The 11,248-nt window shown below is 28.0% G+C and overlaps 1 long non-coding RNA gene across 1 annotated transcript; it reads right to left on the reverse strand.

Moving 5' to 3' along the window:
- Positions 1-671: 671 nt before the first annotated feature.
- Positions 672-11,242, reverse strand: LOC112905273. Its single transcript, XR_003231672.1, has 2 exons — positions 5,574-11,242; positions 672-5,279 (listed from the first exon to the last, which is right to left on the reverse strand). It is a non-coding gene; the product is annotated as an uncharacterized LOC112905273 (long non-coding RNA).
- Positions 11,243-11,248: the final 6 nt, after the last annotated feature.

Raw genomic sequence — 11,248 nt, forward strand, 5'->3', positions numbered from 1 at the left:
ATAAATTCAAAAAAGTTCATGAAATATGCATTTAAAATGATCAAAACACATATGTCATGACAAAATTACGATACATCTTAAACCTTCAAAAATCATAAATCATCTACTAAGTAGCTGGCTTATCAAAATAAGAGGACTAAGCATCAATTGTAGAGAATATAATTTCTTCTTAAAAATGTCTCCACTTGCATAGTACACTCATAAACACGAAGAATTGTAGGTAAATAATATTTTTAAATCCTTTTTTAGCGAAGTATCCCATGTTGCTGTTTTATGCTGAAAAAAAAATAATTTCTATGTTCGATTTATGATGTTTATATTTAAAATTTTGAATATTTAGGGCCGAAAACACTAAAAGAAAATCTATTACCGATTAATTTAAGTAGATTCGTTAATTATAACCGTTCATGATAAACGATTATTCAATGTAATTTCCTAAAGGTTAAAAGTATTTCCATTTGGACGGTGCTTAAGATTTATTGTAGAATCCATACGAGAATTAATCGTTTCCTTAATTATGAGTCCATAGAATATTATTTGTTAGAATGTAAATTGCAAAATATCAGAAAATGTAGAATGCTAATAGTATTATATCAGAAAAAAAAGAAAAGGTTAAAGATTACGATTTCTAATAACTACTATAGCTAAGTCATCAAAATAAAACGAATAAGCATTAATTGTAGAGAGTATAATTTCTTCTTTTAAAATATTTTCACTTGAAAAGTACACTCATAAACACAAGAAACTGTAGGTGTGTATAATATTTTTAAATCCTTTTTTAGCGAAGTATCCCATGTTGCTGTTTTATGCTGAAAAAAAAATTAATTTCTACGTCCAATTATGATATTTCTATTTAAAATTTCGAATATTTAGGGCCGAAAATGCTAAGAAAAAAGAATTTTGTTACGAAATAATTTAAGTAGATTTGTTAATTCATGAAGTTAAAGTTGAAACTATTGCCTGATGATCATTGCCTTAGAATTATCCTAGAATCCATATAAGAGTAACTGTCTCCTCAATTTGTAGAGTATTATTTGTAGAATTAAATAGAAATATATCGGAAAAAGTAGAATGTTAATAGCATTCTATTAGAAAAAAGAAAAGGTTAAAACGTTAGAGATGAATTTCTATATTGTATTTAGCAAAATTTTGATCATTATTATTGGATATAGCACGCAACTAGAAGAAATGACTTGCCATTATTTACCATTTCCGTTTGATGTACAATCTGCAAAGAAATACGATACCAAGTGTAAATTTAAACGAAGTTCGTGAAGTTTGCATTTAAAATGGTAAATTATTCAAAACACGTATCTTGTAAGATCTTCAAGATGTTAATGTTATGTACTGTGTTAGGTAATTACTAATATATAACATTTGTTTTTCCTAATCCTCACATTTGTTAAATTTTTGCCATAAATCTTGCTTATATTTTCATTATCCTTTATAACATACGTATTTCGCTTTTACCGAAGATATTCCTTTACCATTCATGTAATAAACATTGTTTTTCCAATTTTTCGTTGCATTGTCTATTTTAAGTTTATTTTAACATAACGTTAACAAATGTTCCGTAAGATAAACATTACCTTTACAATTTTCTATTGTTTTTTATTTTTTAGTCCCACCCACCTCCACTTGCAATATTTCATTTTATATATTAAATACTTCTATTTACAGATCATCTATTAATTTATAGCAGGGTTATACATATTCTTTCGTCGGCAAGAGCCCTGTCCACATACGTTATTTATTTATGCATATGCATTTACCACATATAAGTACACACGGTATCCATTTTGGGCACGTTTTAATATGGAAATCAAATCAGTTTTTCAAAGTGAATTTTCATGGACATTATATTTCTTTTCTATTACCCAATATATTTGTTATCTTTCTTAACTGTTCAGAGATTATCATGGACATTATCCTGATTTTCTATTACTCTTTCGACCTATTTAAATTTTACTATAGGCCCTACTCTTTTTTCGCTATTATCCTTGTTAACTATTCAATTATTAGACATTGTTTTTCCCATTACCCTATTCTATTGTTTTAAACAGCTCTAGATGTGATTCTCTTTTTCACTATTACAATCTTAACCGTTTATTTATACAAAACAATTCTAGTCAACATTCTTTTCTCAGTATTACTCTCTTCCTAACTGTTGAATTGCTACTCAAGACATTGCTTTCGTTAATTACCCAATTCCTTACAAAGGATACCATTTTTATATACCTTCACTCTTTCTAACTGTTCAGTGTTCATCATGGCCATTTTATTTTTTTCTACTACTTTTTCATATGCTACTCGTTTTTGTCTGATGTCATTTTTTTAGTACATTTTACCCTGTTTCATCTGTTTAATAATAACTATTACTATAGGTGCTGGTATATATATGCCTTTGCTCAATGTAGCTGTGCAGTGTTTATCATGAACATTATACTTCCTTTCAGTTATTCTTTCATGCCTGTTTAATATTTATCACAAATGTTAATCTTCTTTTATTGATACTTTTAAAAGAGGTGATGGCTTTTGTGTACCTTTAGTGTTCGACATTAAACATGTTTCTTTTCTATTATTCCTTCATACCTGTTTAATTTTTACCATAAACCTTCTCCTTTTTATTGTTACTCCTATTGAATGACTGTTCAACGCATTGCTTTCATCTATTACCCTGTTCTGTTAAATTGTTGCCACAGATGCTATTCATTAAATACCTTCAGTCTTCGTAACTGTCGAGTGTTTATCATTAACATAATATTTCCTTTGTGTTACACTTTTATGTCTATTTCATTTTTACCATTGACGCTACCCTTTTCTTTCAATGTCACCCTTCTTAACTGTTTCAATAGTTACACAAAACTTTGCTTAATTTCTTATACCCTGTATCGTAGAATAGAGAAACATAAGATTTTTTTTTATAATTACCAACTAATTTAGATAGATTGATTATTTGTTCATACAGAAATTTCATCTTCTATTCACGATTATAAACGCGTTTTATTTGCAATTTCATTCAGTTCGAGTTCAAGTTTTCTTTTGTAGAAAAATTTGCGGAATGATAAGGGTAGTAATATAGTTATTGCTCGATATTCAATGCAGGTAGAAGAAATGAGTCAGCTGCTACCATTTAACATTTTATTGTATAATTTGTAAAATAATCCGAAAAAGGGGAATACTCCCAACAAACAGAAATTTAACTTCGTGGAGCATGAACTTAAAACAATATTTAGAACATTAGTAATAAGTACGTAACAAACGGCACATCCAATCAAAATGTTAATTTTGTTTTATGTTAAGTAAGCTCGTTTGAAAGATTCGTAAGGGGTTAAACGTTAATAACATACAAAAAAAATCAAATTGATTTCACATTAATTATATCAAAACAGGTGTAAACGTTTCTTATATATTGATTATTGGATTGATTTTTACCAAAAGCAATTTTTATTGTTTAAGATGCAAATTTTTGTTCACTAACTCTTCGTAGATATTCAGTAATTCATTCACAGACACTTCCCTTTTTGAATCCTCGTCATTGCTCATATTTCACCAAAACGGCTACTGTTACTTTTACTCTCCAATATCTGTTAAATTTTTACAATAAATATTTTCTATTATATCCCTCAACATTTTAAATGTAACAATAACTATCAACTCTTCAGATATATAAAACTGTAGGCATTAAACAAAAAAACATTCGATTGTGGGCTTTTTCCCGGAAATTTTTAAGTTACATAAGTAAAGACGAAATCGATAATACAGAGGTTAACTGCATGGTATTTTAAAATAATTCCACCAAAACTTCAAATAGTTTCATTAAATATATTCTTTAAAACAGGACACATATGTTAAAACCATTCAATTTATAAAGCATATACTGGAGAAATGGGTTAACCCCGCTTATTATTTTGATTATCCTACATTTCCTTCCTTTTAGGCAAGTCCGTTCAATTTTCGCCGAAGTCGCTACTATTCTATTTTGGTTGTATCTTTATTGGGTATTCAATTACCGGAAAGTGCTTTTTGTTTTAATATTCGTAAATATTTTCTTTATTATTTGTCAAATTTTTACCAACCTTATTAGGTTTTTTGTCTTATACAACCGACTCATTTTGAGAGTTAGATATTATGTAATATTTCTCTTTAGTAGAATAACGTTACCATTTCCTTATATCTTACTCCCTATTTTCTATTAAATCACTACCAAACGTTGTTTTACTCTTATTTAATTATTGAATATATATATACATTTTAATCGTTTCGTATAATTTTATTTAATTAATACCAAAGATGTAACGTTTCTGTTTCATTTGTAGCTGTCCTAGATATTCATTCAATAACTCCTTCTACATTTCATAAATTTTGCCATATTATGCAAGTGCATTTGCGGCATCTTTTATTAGCCTTTTTCATTAGTCTGTTCAATTTTGTACCAAAGACGTGACTTTTCGTAAATTTTTCCTATTCTTTTGCCCTGTCATATTTGTTAGACCTTTACCATATACCAACTTCTTTCTGCATACGTTTTCTTATCTTTTTAGCAAGTCTGTTCAATTATTACCAAAAATCTTTCTACCTTTTTGTACCCAAGTGAGTCTTCATTTCCCAATCTCTTTACGTGTTCATCAATATATCCTCTCTCTTCATTTACCTTCTCATATTTATTAGACTTTTGACATAAACACTATATTATTTTCTTTGCCCTATGACAATATTTCTTTTACCTATTTTCTTGTAGTAAACATTTGCTTTTCGTTTGCGCTCTCATTTCTATGAGATAATTACCAAACATTGTTTTACTTTTATTCAAAATTTTTTTGTAGACATTTTTTATCCTTTCATACATACCTATAAGTGAATTCAATTTTTGCCGAAAATACTACCTTTCTACCTTTTTATACCTAAGCGAGTTTTCATTTTCCAAAGTCTCTTCTTTAACGTTTTCGTGAATATCTCCGTTTCAATTACCCTTTCATGTTCATTCGACCTTTACCATAAACACTATTAATTTCTTTGTCCTATGCCAGTGTTCCTTTACCTATTTCTTTTCTTTCACCCTCTCATTTTTTTTTTAAATCGCTACCGAACATTGTCTTGCGTCTGTTTAACTTTTTCCGTTGACATTTTCTTATCTTTTCATGTAGTCTGTTCAATTATCACCAAAGACGCTACCTTTCTACGTTTTTGTACCTTAAGTGGGTTTTCATTTTCCAAAGTCTTTTATCTACGTTTTCGTGAATATCTCCATTTTATTTACCCTTTCATATTCATTAGACCTGTACCATAATTACTATTAATTTCTTTGCCCTATATGTACCAGTGTTTCTATTACCTATTTCTTTTCTTTCACCCTTTAGTTTTTATTAAATCGCTACCAAACATTGTCTTGCTTCTGTTTAACTTTTTCCGTAGACATTTTCTTGTCTTTTCATGTAAGTGTGTTCAATTATTACCAAAGGCGCTACCTTTCTACCTTTTTGTACCTTAAGTGGGTTTTTTAGTATCTAAAGTTTTTTCTTTACCTTTTCGTAAATATCTTCGTTTTATTTACCCCTTCATATTTATAAGACCTTTACCATAAAACTATTAATTTCTTTGCCCTATGCCAGTGTTTCTTTTAACTATTTCTTTTATTTCACCCTCTCATTTTTATTAAATCGCTACCAAACATTGTCTTACTTCTGTTCATCTTTTTCCGTAGACATTTTCTTGTCTTTTCATGTAAGTGTGTTCATTGATTACCAAAGACGCTACCTTTCTACCTTTTTGTACCTTAAGTGGGTTTTTTAGTATCTAAAGTTTTTTCTTTACCTTTTCGTAAATATCTTCGTTTTATTTACCCCTTCATATTTATTAGACCTTTACCATAAAACTATTAATTTCTTTGCCCTATATCTACCAGTGTTTCTTTTATCTATTTCTTTTATTTCACCCTCTCATTTTTATTAAATCGCTACCAAACATTGTCTTACTTCTGTTCATCTTTTTCCGTAGACATTTTCTTGTCTTTTCATGTAACTGTGTTCAATTATTACCAAAGACGCTACCTTTTTACGTTTTTGTACCTTAAGTGGGTTTTCATTTACCAAAGTCTCTTCTTTACGTTTTCGTGAATATCTCCGTTTCATTTACCCTTTTATATTTATTAGACTTTTACTATAAACACTATATTATTTTCTTTTCCCTATGGCAATATTTCTTTTACATATTTTGTTGTAGTAAACGTTTCCTTTTCTTTTGCCCTCGCATTTCTATTAGATAATTACCAAACATTGTTTTACTTTTGTTCAAAATTTTTCGTGGACATTTTTTCCTTATAAGTGAATTCAATTTTTGCCTTAGATACGATACTACCTTTCTACCTTTTTATACTTGAACTGGGTTTTCATTTCCCAAAGTCTCTTCTTTACGTTTCTGTAAATATCTGCTTTTCTTTTACCTTCTCATGTTTATTAGACCTTTACTATAATAACTATTGATTTATTTGTCCAAGGCTAGTGTTTCTTTTGCCTATTTCCTTGTCGTAAACGTTTCCTTTTCTTTTACCCCTGAGTTGCATAAAAAACTACCAAACATTGTTTTACTTCAGTTCAAATTTGTCCATAGACATTTTTTCATGTAAGTCTGTTCAATCTTTATCAAAAACGCTAACTTTCCACCTTTTTGTACATTAAATGGATTTTCATTTCCCGAAGTCTCTTCTTTACGTTCTCCTAAATATATTTTTTTTTATCGTTTTTTATAGATTAAATTTTTACCATAAACAGTATATATTAATTTCATTATCCTATTCAAATATTTCTTTTACCTTTTTCATTTTCCTTTCTTTTACAATCTCATGTCCATTATAGTAGAATATATGTTGCTATGAACGCTGCTGCTGTATTTCCTTGTTCTTTATGGGGGTTAAATTTTTACCAAAACGCAATTACTTTTTTCTTTTATTTTTACATACCTATTACAATTATAAATAACTACCATTCATGCGTTCAATTACAGAAAACGTTAATTTTTCGCTTTTTGTTCTACTGTTCGTATTTAGGTGTTCGATTTCTACCAAAGGGATTACTTTTTGTATTACAATGACTGCGGTATTTGGTCAAATTATGACACACTGTTAATTAACCACCATAAAAAATTACCTTATATTTCAACACTTTCATAAGTCGATGTATAGTATATTCCTACCTAACAATTCACAGTTCTGTTAACATTTTAATTATAGTGGGTACATTCACTGTCCATATTATCATTTTACCGTCTTACTCTCATGTAAACAATATTTAGCGCATTCATTTACCGTAGTCTTGTTTAAAATTTGTTATACCTGTTTGTTTATTTTTTATTGTCCCACCCACCTCCACTTTCAACTTATACCTTTTTACAATTAGAAACCTTTTAGTAAATATTTGTGGGGTTTATATTAAACACTCTTAAATATCTTCGATACCTTACTTTAAGAATCCTATTTGAGTGTACCTACTACTTAATTATTTAGGGGGGAGTTATTTTATTTCATGGATTATTTTAAGTAATATTGGAAGACTCCATAATGAAAATAAGTTTGATTTTATACCACCTTTTCTTTGTAAACGACCTTCATATTTTATCATCAAGATTATCCCTACATATATATAGATGCATATACCACTAATAAGTAGGTCTACCTATATTTCAATAACTATTTTCTGTTAGATACCCTTTCAACAATTAAATGGCTGTTTCATATTCTTATAAATAACCAAAAAAACCATAACACGTACTTTATATCAAAGGAAATTGGAAAAGTCCAGTTTTTTTCTAAATAATCCGTTTTTCAACATTTATATAACACGTCAATTCAAAGAACACAATATATAACAGAAGGATTTCAAATTACATACCCATGTATCAACTGACAATTTTATAAAATATTGATATATATATACACAAATGTGTAGTTATTAATTTTATCATTTCTAATAGGGTTTTAAGTGAAAATTGTTTTACCTTTTCAAATTTTAATATTATTTTACATTATCAATCATAAATGAGGAACGATTTTATAATTGTCTTACTTTGTAGAGTTATTTCTTATAAGAAAACATGTAAAACGATTCGACCTTGTGATTCTTTATTTGAGTAAGATAAGTAGGTACAATTAATTTTTCAAAAGACAGAAATTAATTACTATTACTATCGCTAGATGTATGTTACGAAGTTGTAAAACAAACGCATATTATTCTATATTTTCTGCTAATGAAATTACTAATTAATAAATATATTTTCATTTAATTATATACGCATTTATTACAATTTTTCAGTGGGAATTCTTATAGTTATCAAAATCATTTATTGGTAGTTTAATTGTTTTACGATTGGGACCAAATTTTCGATTAGTTAATTAACTTTGGTTTCAATATATAATTTCATTTCAATGAATTGCCAGAAGCAGCATCAAGCAAGCAATGAGGAGTCAAAGACAATATTAATATCTATAATTTAACGTGAAACAAAAATTCTATTTAGTTAATTTATCGTAGTACCCATACAAAATAAACAAAAGCATCTCGTCAATAGCATTTTGATAAGAAATAGCGTTTCCATACATATATATATATTGTAACATTTAGTTGAAACACATGCAATATTAATAAAGCTCGTGATATCAAATATTTACTGTATGTATATATATATTTAAAAAAAAGCTGTTGTCCCATCTATAGCCAGATTTAATACGTGAGGGATTAATCTGATACGACATTCGATTAACAATTTACAGTGGTAAGCAATAAGTGCAATCCAAGCAATTCCAAAACACTAATAAATTACACCAAAAAAACCGTCAGTGAAATCGTTATTCATGGGTGAAATAAAAGCAATCAAATATCTTCTATTTTACTTACAATTAACGAAAATAATGCGTTACAACAGGCACACATGTAAAAGTACATTAAACTTACATTTTCGCTTTTTAATTTCTGTTTGGTATTAATTAAGATTAGGAAGGGAGTATAGATTAGCTTCTCTTTGGATATTTGAAGGAACTTATGTGGTTTACATTTTCTTTTTACCGATTTTGACAAGGAATATTGCTCACCGTTTTGAATTTAAATTAAAAAAGAAACCTTTTTTGTTCATTAATAAGCTTAGGTAGTTGTAAGAAAGTTACATATATCTCATAATATTATAATATTATCGATTATCAATTAATGGTTATATTAACTTTTATGTTAATGCATTTTATTTTAAGGATCTAGATATATACCGAACGCTAATTTTAATCAATAATTTTTCTGTCTTTTTCTTACTTATTGCGACAGAAGATTTTCTACTTCGGGCATTTCAGTTCAGTTTCAAATATCAGATTGCAGAAGGCGCCACCAATTAGTTTAATTATTTTGGTATAAGGAAGCATCATGAAAGCGTAAGTAATGTATTTTGCCTGTGTTTGTAAAGAACATTACATGAACATTACAGAAATTTTTCAAATATGAGAATGTAGCATTCGCAAGAATTAACACCATTAAACGTAACAATCCGATAGGTGCTCTTTTACCAACAACTAAAGAAAATAATGCGTTATACAACAAAACACAAAAGTACGTTCAAACAGATACAACACAGCAAAATTATGTGTTTACTTCTACCAATCAGCTAGTTGTTCGATCTATTTTAGTATCAATACATTAATGGTCGAGGATATGCCACAAAACTATTTTTATTACAACAGTAAACCATTTTCGTAAATACGTTTTAAAAAGAAATATTTATTGGGGTGGATATTTCAAGAGTTAAATGTATTATATTGACTTAAATAACTACCTATTTACCTTGTTAATAAGGAGATCCACTTTTTATCAATCTTAGAAACGTTTACTGAGGGGCGAGGTCACTAAAATTTTAATCGTGAATTTGAACGTTTTTTACCTAATTAGGCAGAGGATATTTTGATTGGTTTTAAGATTTTGATGCCTGACGCTATAGTAACAATTAGAAACAATATCTTAAAATGTAATTTATTTAATTTAAAACCGCTACATACTAATCTCTTGCTGCAATGTTTTGAAAACAAAGTTTATTTGCACATATGTAGAAGAAATTGGTGTTTTAGTTATAAAAGGTTAAATAAGTGAACTTTTCAATACTTTCTACTCTTGCAATAAATCGTTCTGATTAGTGTTGTTGATTTTGTTTCACATAAGTAACTACCCTTTAGTTTTAAAGTTAGTAAAGTCTTGTTTTCCTTTTTTTTTTTTTACTTTTACAAGCGACTTATCCGACTAGTTTTGTGGTTTTAGTTTCATCAAGAAACTGCCCTACTTACTGCCTTGTTTCTTTTTTATGTATATTCTTTTGCCAACGAACTTTCCGATTAGTGTTATGGATTTTGTTTCATAAAATAACGACTTATTGGTTTTAAATTTGATATATTCTTGTTTTCCTTTTTGTACTTAATACATTTGTAACTGATCATTCAGACTTGTTTGTGGATATTTAATAAGTATTGTAGATAACATTTCATTTTCGTTTTTCTGTTTTATCAACTCTTTGTTTCGTCAAATAACTCCTATCTGGTTTTACCTTGTTAAAAAGAAAAATTATTCTTAATCATTAAACATAAACCTATTGTATGATGCCAATAAATAAATCGTTAATAAAATAACTTTGATGTGAACGAACGTATTTGTTAAGTATCTCATTTCTGTTCAATTTTATTAAGGGATTATAATATGCAACACTTTCTGTAAGTAATTTCTCATTCTTTTATAAGTTATATACATTTCATTTCTGTGAACGAGTCACAATCTTTTTGCAACAAATAGATACGTTATAGTTTAAAATCACGTATTATTAAAAGGAACTGTTGATTGTTATTCATAAATACTAATAAAAAAAAAGGAATAGTGTATATTGCGGGGGGAATTTACTAGTAGGAAAGTCATTTTTAATGGATTAAATAAGATGGATTTTTTCGCCTCTTGAAGCAACTGCGTAGGGAAGCAATTTTAGCATTTTAGTAAATGAATTTGGAACTTAAGAACCAGTATTTCATTTATTTTCTTTTCTCTAATTTTTTGTATGTACATATCATTCAACCAACCGATTTACAATTACCAATTTATTTACTTTAATATATCCAATATGTATATGTGTACATTCTATTTTTATATGTATGAATATCAACGATTTAACACCAAATGATTAATTATTCAGGGGCGACAATTTGTATATAAAAACCTTTTTTCTATTTATTTATATAAAA

Source organism: Agrilus planipennis, unplaced genomic scaffold (genome assembly GCF_000699045.2).
Source record: "Agrilus planipennis isolate EAB-ADULT unplaced genomic scaffold, Apla_2.0 scaffold72, whole genome shotgun sequence".
NCBI classification, from domain to species: domain Eukaryota; kingdom Metazoa; phylum Arthropoda; class Insecta; order Coleoptera; family Buprestidae; genus Agrilus; species Agrilus planipennis.